Source organism: Humulus lupulus, chromosome 4 (assembly GCF_963169125.1).
Source record: "Humulus lupulus chromosome 4, drHumLupu1.1, whole genome shotgun sequence".
Classification (NCBI taxonomy): Eukaryota; Viridiplantae; Streptophyta; class Magnoliopsida; order Rosales; family Cannabaceae; genus Humulus; species Humulus lupulus.
Window position 1 is genome coordinate 60,866,520 of NC_084796.1, and position 15,241 is coordinate 60,881,760.

The following is a 15,241-nucleotide window of genomic DNA, read 5'->3' on the forward strand; positions in this document are numbered from 1 at the left end:
GTTTGGTGGCTTGATTTGTTTCATTTTTTGAAATATGAAAGGCTTCAAGGGCCCTCGTTATTTTGCGAGTATAGTTGGAAGGGAACGTCTCCCAAGGAGCGTCTTCTTCTTGCTTGGACCATAATTCAAAAGGTATAATCTGATTTTTCTCAAACAGAATTTTTTGGATGTCCATGTATTCTTGGCCCCCAAGACCACATAATGGCTCTTCTTTTGACCCGTAGACTTCGAATGTCGGATTGAGAACTATATTATGTTCTTCATCAAGCTTGGCATTAAGACTAAGAAAGAAAACAATATAACAGTTCATTAGGCTGGCAACATTTGGGCCTGGTGGGTAGATAAAAGTGGGTCTACTATTTTGGACATTTTTCCATTCAGCCGATAAGACATTTTTCCATTTTTCCAATGGGGCGAACCAGGACAGAATGTCCATTTGGACTTGGTAAGCTGGTTTGAACCTTTCTTGGTCCAAGAATGATTTTATGGATGCGTGCAAGGCCATAGTTTGTACCTCGAAAACTATGGTAAAAACACTGGCCAAATACCAAAAAAGGTGAGCTACTGGTTTTGGTGTGAAGATAACATCTCGAAGAGGTAGGATTTAGGCAAATGGATACTTTGGATGGATTCCAAAGTCATTTTGCATAGAAGGTCCAAGTTTGGAAATCATAGAATTCTGAAGAAAGATTGCTCTGTGAGTTGCTCTTTCTCTGGCTGATTTGTTGGATGTTTTCGAAAGGATATTTTTTGCATCCCGAGGAAAATATTGGTTGTGTGTGACAGAAGAGGAAGAAGCCATCATGAATATAATTGGGATGGTTTGTGATGATTTTTGGACGACAATGGGGATGGTTCTTGGTGCGTATCCTGAGGCTAGATTTATAGCAGGGGTGATCTGGATAAGAAATCAGCCACAGTATTGTCTTTGCCTTGAATGTGTTTAATGTCAAAAGAGTAGTTGTCAAACTAGACTGCCAATCTCAAAAATTGGGTATTTGTTGTTTTGCTCTTTTTTAGACCAATCATTCCTTTTGACGCGACAAAGTCCGTTTCTACCAAGAAATGATGACCTATCAGATGGAATTCAAATTTTGTAATACCCATCTTTATCGCCAATCATTCTTTTAGGGTAGAATGATAGTGGAGCTGAGAGTCTTTGAAGTGGCCACTCTTGTATCCACATATTTTTCTTTTCCCTGTCTTGTCTTGTTCAAGTAGGACAGCTCCCCAATACCGATCACTAGCATCTGTTTGCAGGATTCTTTTTCCATCAGAAGGAATCTGCAAAGGTGGTAGTGTCTGCATTATCTCCTTTACTTTTTTGACTGCTACAGTTTTCTCTTGTGACCATGGTGGATTTTGCTTTTTAAGCATGTCACTGAGTGGTCTTGTCATTTCCGAAAGTCGCGGGACAAAATCCCGTAAATAGATTACAATTCCTAGGAACTGTTGAATTTGGACCTTTGTGAAGTCCTTTTCGGGAAACTTTAACAACTCTTGGGCTATGTGCGGTTGGGCTTCATATTGGCCTTTAAAAAGCTTCATCCCCAGAAAGTCAATTCGAGCTTGTCCAATGATCATCTTCTTTTCGGATAACATGACCCCATGGGCTTCTGTGAGAGAGATGAACTGGGCCAGAAGATTGTGATGGGCTTGTTCATCTTGTGAGAAGAGCAATATATCATCAATGTAGATTATGGCCTTATCTAGAATGGGGCCATAGATTTTAGTCATGGCCTTTTGGAACAGTGATGGGGCTGTTTTGAGACCAAAGGGAAGGACAGTCCATTGATAGTGGTGATTTGGAATGCAGAAGACCGTTTTGGGCCAATCTTCCTCTTTGATACCCAACTGCCAAAATCCCGCCTTTAGATCGAATTTCGAAAATATTTGAGCCTTTGACATGCTTGCAAATAGGGAATTCTTGTTTAGTAGGGGGAATTTATCATCTGCCAAAAATTCATTCAAGGGCTTATAATTGATGACCAACCTTTGTTTTCCCCGAGCCTGCTCCGATCTCTTATTGACGAAGAAAGCATGGCATGCCCATGAAGAGGTGGTTGGTTCGATTAATCCTTGTTGTTGTAGTTCTTTGCATTCCTCAGTTGCCATTTTCTGATTCTCTGGGTTCATGCCTGGGTGACTTGCCTTGGTAGGGTTAACATCTTCATTGAGCTTAAATGGTAAACTGATGAAGAACTAATGATTTTTCCAAAGAGGGCGTTCACATTTTTGGAGGAATTCGGTATGACTTGCGGCACAAGAATTTTCTATGAGCCATTATCTGACCTTGGAGAATGGATCAGGAGGCATGAGAAAGTAGTTTGGTATGGATTCCCATGGAGCAAAATGTTGTTTGCAGCCGAGGCCACCAGGAAGGATTCGTAAACCTTCTTTCTTGGTGTAGACATCAAAACCAATTATTAGATCCTTCCCTGGTAATTTTGAGCCAATTACTCTATGAATGATAGAGCATCCTGGGAAGAACTGTAATTTAATTGGTTTACTGATGAGCTCTGTACAGAAGATGCTTCCATTTGCAGCGTGGAATAATTGTTTTTCTTTCCTCCAATATTCTGGAGGGAGAACATCAGGGTTCATCATGGTGTATGATGCTCCCGTATCGAAGAAGGCAGCTACTTTGACTGGCCGAGCATACTTTGTAAAGAGGATCTGCATGGAGATGATTGGTGATGGTTGTATTGTATTGATAGCTGCCATGTGGTAGAAATCATTTGGAGCCTTCTATTGTTCGAATGCACAGAGGGATTCTGGATTTATCTCGTCATTAGTAGAGAAGATGGATTCTAGGTCATTCTATTTGAGAGATATGCCCGTTGTTTGTTGAATGTGGGAGATCAGTTTGGTAGTTTTCCCTTTGGGGCATTACTTGACATAATGTCCTTTGTCGCCATAGATGAAACATCTATCAGATTTCTTCCTGAAAGAGCGCTTCCTCCTTAGAAACTTGAATGAGCGACGTCTTTTTTCTTTTGAGGATTTAAAGGTCTTAAAAGGTTTTAAACCTTTTGTTGTGTTTCCTTTTTTCTGGAAGACAAGAACATGCTGATTCTGATGGACATTTGATTCGTAGGTCCTTTGGGCTGCAAACCTTTTCGAGCTTCTTGGATTGTTTCATGAATTCTTGGATAAATTTGTGTTGAGAGCACATCTTTTCCAATGCCTTTAGAACTAGCTGATAGATTTCTCCAATCGTAGCATCAGCTAGGGTTCTTCCTATTCCCAAGAGAAGTCTGAAGGTTTCTTCTCCTAGTGGTTCTGGTATGGAAGAGAGGAAAGCCTATTTTTGATTTGGATCATCAATTCCACCTATTTGGTAGAACCGTGAGTCATCTTTTTGTAATGCTTCTCCAAATCTCTCTTATCCATTGAACAACATTTTAGTTTAAAGAATTCTACGCGTAGTCTTTTAGTGACTTGAGCGTCCTGTCCGCAGAATTCAATATACAGATAGGTCAGGGCATTGGTGATAGATGGAAGTTGTAAAGATGTCATTTGCCTGTAATCGCCTAGACTTGTCCACCAGTCTTGTAGGTTGCCTGTAAAACGGGAAACAAAGCTGACGAGAACCGTTCCTGTTTGTGCTTATGGTCTTTGTGATTTGAGGTTGATCCAAGCCTGGAACTCTTGGAACCTTTCGCACCATTTTGATGGAGGGAGGTCATCTAAAGTAAAAGTCTGAAAATTTGAACCTTTACTCTTTCGTTTTTGGGGAACATGTGATGTTGTTGATTCATTTCCACTTTCGTCTTCACTTGTGATAATTGGTTCGGTTTGTGAGTTTGATTCAGCAGGTTGAACCATCAGATGTGGAAATGCTCCATCGTCATCGCTGGATAATTTTTTACTGGATAAGCTCTTGGGATCACTAGGTATAGAATCGTCTGAAGTTGAGCTCATTTCTTCAGACCAGTCATCTGAAGAATTGTCTAAACTAGCCGAAGAGCTTTGATCGTCTGAGTCCGTTTCATTTTCTGCGATGTGGAGAGTGCTTGTATGTCGAATAATTTGTGACAGGATATGTGGCTGGATGAACCATTAGTTGCTTGAGTTCGTCTGTCGGTTGTCTTGGTGATTCTTTCTTCTTCCCCTTTTTTGTCTTCTGTTGTTGGTTTTCATCAAGCATGCGTCTTAATCTTACAACAGAGTCCTCTTGCATAGATCCAATAATAGGAAAAGGCTGGGATGTTTTTGGTATTGTAGCAAACTGCCAAGGGACCGATGTCGTAGTTATCGCGAACAGGGATGAGGTTCCCAAATAGCTAGTTGAAGGAGCCTTTGTCGATTCTTGTTGGCAGAACCAGTTCTTGAGGGATTCATATTGAGTTTTAAGGCTCTTCATCTTGGCTTCTTTTGCCAGGAATACTGGCATCGGGACTGAGTTTGCTTTGATGATGGCAAGAAGCTCTTCATGAGTTTGTTGGATCTTTGCAGTGAGTTTATCGATGACAGTAGCCTGAGATTGTTTTACTGCCGTCTCTATTCTGGTATTTTGTAACTCAACTTGCTTTAAGACCTTGTTTTGGGCAATCATATTTTTTGATTGCTAGTTGAGAACTTCTTTGGCCAGAGATACTTTTTTGAGAGACTCATCCACGTTCCTGGTTGTGGGGTTTTGAACCTTAGGTTGGTGAGAGACCGTACCTTGGTCGTCTTATTTATCAAATTTCTTGAGAGAAGGAAAATCTGACTCATAATCAGTAGTAGTCATCATACATACTTGTGGAATTTGTTGTAACTGATTTTGAGCAGGAAAAACTTCTCCATGATGTTGCATCCATTTTGCTGCTTTTTTGTAGCATGGAAAAATGTTCTATTGAGGAGCCGAAAGTGGAGGCTCTTGGGAGCCTGTTGGAGGAAGCTCAATGTCCCATCCAGTTGGTTCTGGAGGAGAGTCAGGTAAGTCTTTGGGAGCAGAATATTTGACTATATAGTCAAACTTTCCAGAGGGTTGGCCTAACAATTCTATTCCTTTTTCTCCTTGATCTAGCTGATGCTTAATTCGGCTTTGGGGGGTCTTCTTCTATTTTTAGACAGCTTTTGCAGTCGCAAACATCCCAATACTTATAATTAAAATGTTATAAAATATCATTATTATAATAATATATAATACAAGACTAGATATTTAATAATTATATTAATAGAAATTTAAATGTTATAAAATATTATTATGATAATAATATATAATCCTAATTTTTTTACTAATTGTATTAATATGAATTCAAATGTTATAAAATATTATTATTATAATAATATTTAATACAAGACTAGATATACTTATATTAACATAAATTTAAATATTATAAAATATCATTATAACATAATGTTAAAAAAATTAATATTTATGTTTTAAAAGGTTATCATATTATATATATATATAAATCATAAATAATATTTCAGTTTAATTTTTCATTTTATATGTTTATGTCATTCTTTTATATATAATATTGTTTATTTATTGTCGCAAATTTTTTTTATTTATTTATTTGAAATTTATACGACAATGATATAAATTTAATAAATATAATTAATAAATTCTATAAATAAAACTAAGCAAACATGCATAGCACGTTGCTTGTATCTAATATCTATATAAATGTGAGTATTAAGGAGATGATGTGGCACTCCAAAATTGCTCCAAAGCATTATTTCTATTTTCTCATTTTTTATTATTCTTTTAAAATTTTATGATTAAAAAAAATAAAAATATCTATCTAATTCATATATAATTTGAATTAAATTAATTCATTAATTGAAATGAGAGATATTTAAATTTAAATCTAAATATCTATATATATAGTTACGATAACCTATTTTTATTTTTTATAATAAGGGTAAATACCATTTTGGACTTTGTGTTGTGCTAAAGTTATCGATCAAACACTATGTTTTGTTGAATGACAATTTGGACTCTATGTTTTGCAAAATAGAACAATTTGGATCCTGAACCAGATTTTAGTCAAACTTTTTTTAATTATGACCAAAATGCCCCTGAGTTTTATTAATTAATGAATTAAATAAATAATGAAAAATATATTTTAAAATAAAAAATAAATTAAATTGTTTCTTATTTAAAATAATTTTTTATTTAACAATAATTTTTTATTTAAAAATATATTTTCCATTATTTATTTAATTCATTAATTAATAAAACTCAGGGGCATTTTGGTCATATTTAAAAAAAGTTTGACCAAAATCTGGTCCAGGGTCTAACTTGTTCCATTTTGCGAAACACAAGGTCCAAATTGTCATTTAACAAAACACGTGGTCCGATTGGTAACTTTTGCACAACATAGGGTCCAAAATGGTATTTACCATTATAATAATAAAAATCTATATATTTATATAAAAGAGATCATAAAGGAGATGATGTGATACTCTAAAATTGCTCCAAATCATTCTTTTAATTAAAAAAGAAAAATATATATCTAATTCATATATAATTTGAATTAAATTAATTCTTTAATTGAAATGAGAGATATTTAAATTATAAATATCTATATATAATTACGATAATTGTTGACCCTCGAATTGGTCAATGACACAGAGTCAAGTAAAACAATAGAAATGAGATGAAATCAAGACGAAAAGATAAATGACACAAAATATTTATAGTGGTTCGGCCCCAATAAATGATAACAACCTACGTCCACTTAGTGTTCTTATTAATGTAGAATTCCAAGAACTATGATCAATGAACTAAGGTTCATGAGTTTCACAAACTTTCGCATGAATACAATTATGGTGGATAAAAACACTATATTTTTCTCTTAGAATTCCCCAGTTCCAAAAACCATCCCCTCTCTTGAGCCCTTTGATTCTTATTTATAGGCTCAAGGAGTTTTACATGGGCCAATGAGCCTTAATTACATTTAATACAGGTGTATCTAAATAATAATAGAAATCACAATTAATACGTAATTATAAGATTACATATCTGAAGGAAATAAATGAAAAGTTACGATCAGACTGGTCGCCCATAAATATGATGTCTGATGAGCCAATTCTTTTCTGGTCGATGGTCGACCAAATCATACTCACTTAAGCAGTCATGTGTATCCCACGTGTAGGCTAATTATGCCACGTTATCAGGTAGTCCTTTTTTGAGTAAACATTTGCCCCCAAAGTTTATTTTACAGCGGCCAGCATATAATAAACTTGACTTACCTTCTGTATGACCCGTCACATCTGTCAGCGTCTTTTCGAAAAAGTAACTAATTATGGCCGTTACAGTTTCCCAAAAGTGTTTTGACGACTAACACGATTTACCACGTTTCAAAAACTCACCCCATCATTACCTTTTTAACTGTGCCACAATCAATATAAATAACCCACACTTATCACTTTTTACCTTTTACCACTCTTCTTTTTCTTAAGAACTCAGAAGAAAAAAGAAAGAAAAACTCATAAAAATTTGGTGATCTGAGGTGTGTCCGTCTAGCCGTAAGCATCAACGCTCGTGACTTCGCTGCAATCTTCCATTCAAGTAAGTTTCTTGACCGATTTGTCTCTGCTACACCATGCAACATTTATTTCTCTAGTTTTCTGATATTCGGGCTTTGAGTTTTTGAATGTTCTTGAGGAAAAACAATTTTGGGGTAATCAGGCTCGTAGGTAGTAATGTGATAGGATTGGGGTTTTAATTAGCAAAAACACTAAGTGAGGCTTAGAAATTAGCATGGGAAGTAGGAATACTGATTTACAGCTCAAAATCAAAGTAAAAATTCGATTTTTATGCTTTCGGAAAAATCTGGGTTTTTCTCACCTGTTTTCGGAGCCAAAAAGTTTTCCTGAAAAAACTGTTCACTTTCGCTTTTTAATCCGTTTTTCCAAACTGTTCGCATGTTTTTAGTGTTTACGTTAGAATGCTGCTGGTCGTATAAAAGCTTAACTTTTATACACGAGCAACGTTATCCCAACGTTTCCACTTCTTCTATCTGTTGGCTGTAGATTCTCATCTCCCATTTTCTGTTCCCAGATTTTCATGCACGATCCTTGGGGAGGTGAGAGGTCGATCGATGACGATCTGCTCATGCTGCTATTCGAGGATCAAGAACAACTGTCACTGACATTTTCAGAAGTCCCGTTTTCTCAACACAACCCAGCAACTAGAACTCTGACAAGTCCACTGAACATGGGTCGTGTGAAATATACTGCCCGTAAAAAGAAGAAGACATCCAACCCTTCTTCTAACCAGCCTGCCCCTCGCACTGAGGACCCTTCTATAAATCCCCAGCCTGTAAAATATTGCACCCCTAGAAATCCAAACAAAAGACTGACCTCGCGACGGCCTTAGGCCAAAGGTCGAATGGTACGTAGCGCCTCCTAGCATCATATTATCTAGGATGGTAAACAACTATCTCAAGAATTACGGTCTTCCTGGGATAACCCTAATCAAACCTTCACCCAACCAGAGGGCAAACGTACCTGGAGGCGCCTTCAGCGCTTGGTCGAGGTACCATATCGAGGCAGGGGCTATCTTGCCTCTGCACGAATTCTTCCAAGGGGTGGCCAATTATTTTGAGGTTGCACACTTTCAAATTACCCCCAATGGATATAGAGTATTCTCTGTATTCTATATCCTTTATAACCATAAGAAGTGGCCTGTGCCTGCACCACACGAGATCAACTACCTGTTCGATCTCAAATCCAACTCCAACCACAACAACACGTGGTTCTTCCACTTCTACCACCAAGAGTCCGCTCATACCTTCCTGAGTGACATCACCTACAAATCCAATGTAGGGAAGTACTTCCAGGTGTACTTTCTTACAACGGACCTGGTCGCTTATAACTTGGCCTTCACCCGAGGAAGTAAATATTTTACTCACTGGTCACTTAATTTCTTCTAGCTTTTCTATACCGTCTTTTGAACTTTGGTGTTGTTTAGGTCCATAGTATCGACCAGACCCTACTCCAGAGATGGAGATAAGGGCAACAGCCTTGGCCAGCATGACGAACATCGAGAAGAGCGTCAAAGAGCTGGTTACTGAGAGTAACTTAAGGCTAGTAGACCTTCTGGAACCTCACCAGGATGTGAGGGAGTCTACAACAGGGAGTGCCACTGGAGGAGAGATCCTCGAGCAGCAACAAGATGTGTCGCAGCCCCTGAGACGGCGGGCAACAGGAGTGACCATCAGTGAACCCTCCAGCATCCCACGAGCTGTTGCTGCTTCGACCCAACACGGGAAGGGAAAACAAAAACTTCCAGAATACCCTGAGCCCATACTCGAGTCTTATGATGAGAACGGTACTGACTTCTCACTTTTAGAAAATTTGCCCATTCCCTGTCATTTATTCGACGGGGACGACAACTTTAAATATACGATCAATAGTTTAAATTGAGACTTCTTCAAGGCAGAGAGTGAGTGTAGCAGTAGTACCATAAATAATGTATCGACCAACAATAATAGCTCGGGTACATTACTTAGAATTTTTCTTGTTCTTATTCCCTTGCTTTTTTCAAGTAACTTAATTTATATTATCTGATTGTTTGTTTCCATCTTGCAATTATGCCTGCTGGTGAAGCTTTCGACTTATACAGTAACCCTACTGCCGCAGCTCCTGCAAGCAGAAAGAAAGCGAGTAGGCGGCACCCTGGGGAAAGCAGTAGCGACCCTTCCAAGAAAAGGGCTCAAATTGAGGATCCTCCTACACCAGTACCTTCCAAGGAAACGACTCCTCCTCCAGCTCCCGTCGACCCTACTCCTCTAGCTCCCGTCGACCAGACTCCTCCAGCTCCTCGTAAACCCCAAGTCCTCCTATTCAGCTAGGGAAGACTCAGGCCGAGGCTGTCCTAAGCATGACTTGCAACTCGACCAACAATAGGCTGAAGAAACTGTCGAAACACCAGCGCAGTCAGGAAGCCTTCAGCAACATCCCCTCCATGAAGGTCGAACAAATTCTCAGCCGCGCGCTGAATGAAGTACTCAGTGTAAGTTGCCATTTTTGCTGTTCTTTAGTTGTCTATATTGCCCTTTTATTCATACTAATAGATTTAATTTTTCTCTGATCGCAGGGAGTTTTGACCCTAAGTACCGGTTGGCGTCGCTCGAAGGAGATGTCTGCCCAGCATGCTGAAGAGATTAAGATTGTCGAGGAAAGACTCGGCGAGCAGCTCAAGGTGGCCAAGGCTAAACATGCTGAGCAGCTTGCCAAGCTGGGTGAGGAGCTAAAGCAGAACAAGGAGGCCTTGGTCAAAGTCACTGAGGCCAAAGAGAGATACAATGAGGCTTCGGTGTTGAACTTCAAAGAGGCCTCCAAACTCCAAGATGAACTGGCGATCAGCAGGAAAGAAACTGCTGAGCTGGAGGAGCGAGTCATATTGCTCGAAAAAACCAACGCTAGTGATCTAGAGAGGTTCAAGGGAGCGGTGTTCAACTGCTTCTATATGTTCTGGAAAAGCAAACCCGAGGCAAACTTTGATTATCTGCCCGAACATATGAAGCAGGCTGAGTTGGCTAAGTCTATTGCTCGCCTGGAGGAAGAGGAGAAGGCTCAGGGATCCCCTGAGATCTCTTTGCTGACAGGTATTGAAGGCATCGAAGAGGATGTTCAGACCACAGTCGACCAGCAGCCCATGCAAGATCCTCCTTCTGCTCTTGCCACTCAATAACTTTCTTTACTTTGCTTGTTTATTTGTAACGAAGACATTCAAACCATGGTTTGTAATATCAAGACAATTTTTTGCTGTGTAGGGCAGCCTTTCTTTTAATTAATAGTTACATCTGAGCAGCAAATGCTCACGGTGTAACACATTTCTATTTTTATATTATAATATTTGCCATTTATTATAACATCTGTTCGCATGACCGAACTTAGCATAGCACTTTGTTTTGATTTGATAAAATTTAAACAAAGTTTTGAAAAATACTCTAAGTACCGTAGTATGCTTTCCCTCATTTTGCTCGTGTGTTTACATATGCCTGTTGATATGCTTTGCTTGCTTAGTACCTTATATGCCCCCAAGTGATTGAGGAGCTTAGGGTCCTTGGTCACTTGCCATGACCAAGACCTGTTCGAACATTACTGTTCGTAATAAATACTTATAAAAATGATAATATAGCAAAACAACACACGTAATGAGCAAATACTTGTAATAAATACAATAATTGGCAAGAATAACTGGCTACGCATAGTTCCTTTTATTTCTTGTAATAAATGGACAATCGTGTCTGTACGAGTGATCAAAAATTGATCTTACACTTATAAGAGACTAGTCATATGACTGACCAACCCTTGTTCATAAACTTGTAAAAAGTGAAATTAATACAAGCCAATTCTTTAAAAAGAACTATTTTATTGATAATACTTGCGCAAGTGTTCTCCATTCCAATAGCAAGGAATGAGATCTCCATTCAAGTGAGCAAGTTTATAAGTGCCTGGTTAGAGGACTTCTTCAATTTGATATGGACCCTCCCAGTTAGGTCCGAGCACTCCGGCAGCTTGATCGTGGGTGTTAAGAAAGACTCTTCTAAGTACCAAATCTCCCACGTTAAATTTTCTTTCACGTACTTTAGAGTTGAAATATCGAGCGACCTTTTGCTGGTAAGCTGCTACCCGCAGTTGAGCTTGCTCACGCCTTTTATCGACCAAATCCAATGATTCCATTAATAACTGACTATTAATACTCTGATCGTATGCCAGCCTTCTATGTGATGGTGGGTCTAATTCAACAGGCAACATGGCTTCATATCCATAGGCCAAAGAAAATGGAGTATGGCCTGTTGCTGTTCGATGGGACGTTCTATATGACCAAAGGACTTCTGGTAGCTGTTCTGGCCATGCCCCCTTCACTTCTTCAAGCCTTTTCTTCAGGGTATCCTTCAGGGTTTTGTTGACAGCTTCAACCTGTCCATTTTCTTGCAGATGAGTTATTGAAGAAAAACTCTTGATAATCCTGTGCCTTTCGCAAAAATTTGTGAACAGATCACTGTCAAATTGTGTGCCATTATCTGAGACAATCTTTCTTGGCAACCCATAGTGACACAAGATATTTTTGACCACAAAATCTAGCACCTTCTTGGTCGTTATTGTTGCAAGTGGTTCAGCTTCGGCCCACTTTGTAAAGTAGTCAACAAAAAACTACTGCATACTTGCCGTTGCCTTTTCTTGTGGGTAAAAATCCGATCAAATCTATCCCCCACACTGCGAATGGCCATGGGCTTTGAATCTGTTTGAGCTCATTAGGGGCTGTACGCGGTATCTTGGAGAACCTTTGGCACTTGTCGCATTTTCGAACAAAATCCATAGAGTCCTCATTTATGGTAGGCTAGAAGTATCCTTGCCCTAGGATCTTTTTTGATAAACTCTGCCCCCCAGCATGATCTCCAGAAACCCTCATGGACTTATTGCAGTAGCTCCTTGGCCTTTTCTTTTGAAACACACCTTAAAAGTGGCATTGAGTACCCTCTCCTGTACAAAACTCCATCGACCAGAATGAATCGAGCCGACTGCCTCTGGAGGGCTCTTGCTTTGTTTCTGTCCGCTGGTAGCACTCCTTACTCTAGGTATTCAATGAAGGGCGTCATCCATGTGTCTGTTGCTTGAATTACCAGGGAAGACTCTTCTGCTTGAATTCTTGGTGCGGACAAATGCTCAACAGGTACTATGTTTAAGGTGTCAACATCTTTCACGCTTGCTAACTTGGCCAAAGTATCAACATTTGTGTTCTAGTCGCGAGGTACTTGCTGGAGAGTATATTTTTCGAATTGAGCCAATAAGTCCTTTTCTTTGTTCAAATAAGCAACCATCTTAAGACCCCGGGCTTTATATTCTCCAATAATTTGATTAACCACTATCTGGGAGTCACTGTAGATCTCAAGCGACTTTATATCCATGTCCTTGGCTAACCTTAATAATGCGAGTAGAGCTTCATATTCGACTTCGTTATTGGATGCTATGAAGTCAAATCTGATTGTACAATGGATTCGATGTCCTTCGGGGGTGACTAAGATAAAACCTGCTCCGGCATTGTGCTCGTTGGAAGAGCCATCTACGAACAACTTCCAAGAAGGAGCTTGAATTTGTAGCTCAGGTCCTTCTTCCTGCTCGGTATCTTGGATTCCAGTGAATTCCACGACAAAGTCTGCTAGAGCCTATCCCTTCACAGCTGCTCATGGCGAATAGGAAATATCGAACTGCCCAAGTTCGACTGCCCATTTCAGTAATCGACCGGCGACTTCTGGTTTTTGCAGGACTTGTCGTAGTGGTTTGGTCGGTTAGTACCACGATGGGATGAGCTTGGAAGTATGGTCACAGCTTTCTGGAGGCCAAAATCAAGCAATAGGCTACTCAATGGGAGGATACCGCAGCTCTGCTCCTACTAGCCTCTTCCTTATATAATACACAAATTTTTGAACATGTTCTTGTTCTTTGATCAGGACAGCGCTAGCAGCATACTCGGTGACTGCCAAATAGATGAACAAAGTTTCTTTCTCGACCAGCTTGGATAAAATTGGCGGTTGAGACATATGAGACTTTAGAGCCTGGAAAGCTTGCTCGCACTCTTCTGTCCACTCGAACTTCTTGTTTCCCCTGAGTAGATTAAAAAATGGAACGCACTTGTCCGTTGACTTAGAAATGAATATACTCAAAGCAGCAATCCTTCCAGTTAAACTTTGAACATCTTTAATTTTGGCAGGCAACTTCATCTTGATCAGGGCCTTGATTTTTTTGGGATTAGCTTCGATACCTCACGAGTTTCTATGAATCCCAAAAATTTTCCCAATCCAACACTGAATGAGCACTTGAGGGGATTCATCTTCATCTAATATTTGTTCAAGATGTTGAAGCATTCTCACAGGTCCCCGATGTGATTTATTGCCTTCTTCGACTTGACCAGCATATCATCGACATATACCTCCATGTTAACACCGATCAAATCTTTGAACATGTGGTTGACCAATCACTGGTAAGTTGCACCAGCATTTTTCAAACCGAAAGGCATCACTTTGTAACTAAAAAGCCCTGTATCAGTTCGAAAGCTAGTGTGATCCTCATCAGGTGGGTGCATACTAATCTGATTGTATCCATGACTGACAAGATCTCATGCCCTAATGTGGCATCGGCCAGCTTGTTGATCCTTGGGAGTGGGAAACAATCCTTCGGGCAGGCTTTATTGAGGTCTGTGAAATCCACGCACGTCCTCCACTTGGCATTCATCTTGGGAACCAGTACAGGATTAGAGACCCAAGATGGATAAAATGATACCCTGATGAATCCATTCTCCTTTAGCTTCTCAACTTCCTCTTTTAACGCCTTTGATCTATCTTTGTCGAGCAGCCTCCTCTTTTGTTGTACTGGTGGAAATGTTTTATCTATATTCCAGACATGGCTGATAACTACTGGGTCAATCCCAACCACATATTTATGCAACCAGGCAAAAACCTATTGGTTCTCCTTTAAAAAATTCCACTAGTTTTTGCTTTGTTGTTGTGTCTAAGTTTTTATCGACTTTCACAACCCTGGTCGGATCTGCCTCATCAAGTTGGACCTCATCGAGGTCCTCCACTGGTCCTACATCTTCTTCAAAATCCCCAAAGTGAGGATCTAAATCCCTATCCTCACTTTGGGCAACACCCTATTTGGTGACCTGTTCACTTGATTGGGCTTGTGCTTCGTTTACCAACAACAACCTTTTCTCAGCTTTTTCCCCCGATCTGCCCCTTTTTGCCTTGGTGATCGAGGACTTGTAACATTCTTGCACTTCTCGTTGGTTTCCCAATACGCATCCTACCCCTGCGTCAGTTGGGAATTTCATGGCTAGGTGCCAGACTGAGGTAACGACTCGCAGGTCGACTAAGATAGGCCTCCCAATCATAGCATTATATGCAGAAGGACAATCAACTACTATAAAATTAGTGAGTAATGTCCTGTTCGCTGGTGCAGTTCCTGATGTAAGTGGAAGCCTAATCGACCCTATTGTTGTGAGCTCTTCGCTGGAAAAACCATAAATGGTTTGGTTGCACGGATCCAAATCTTGCACTGATAACTTCATTCTTTCCAGCGAAGATTTGTATAGAATGTTCATTGTGCTCCCTGTATCCACCAATACTCGCTTAACCATCATATTAGCGATCTGGACATCTACGACCAGAGGATCCGAATGGGGGGAATCAGACATGCTGAGTGTAAAGCTCAGAGAAAGTTATCGGTTCTTCCTCTGTTCGAGCTTTTTGGGAGTTTGCTCCTCTACGTTCAACATTTCAATGTCCTG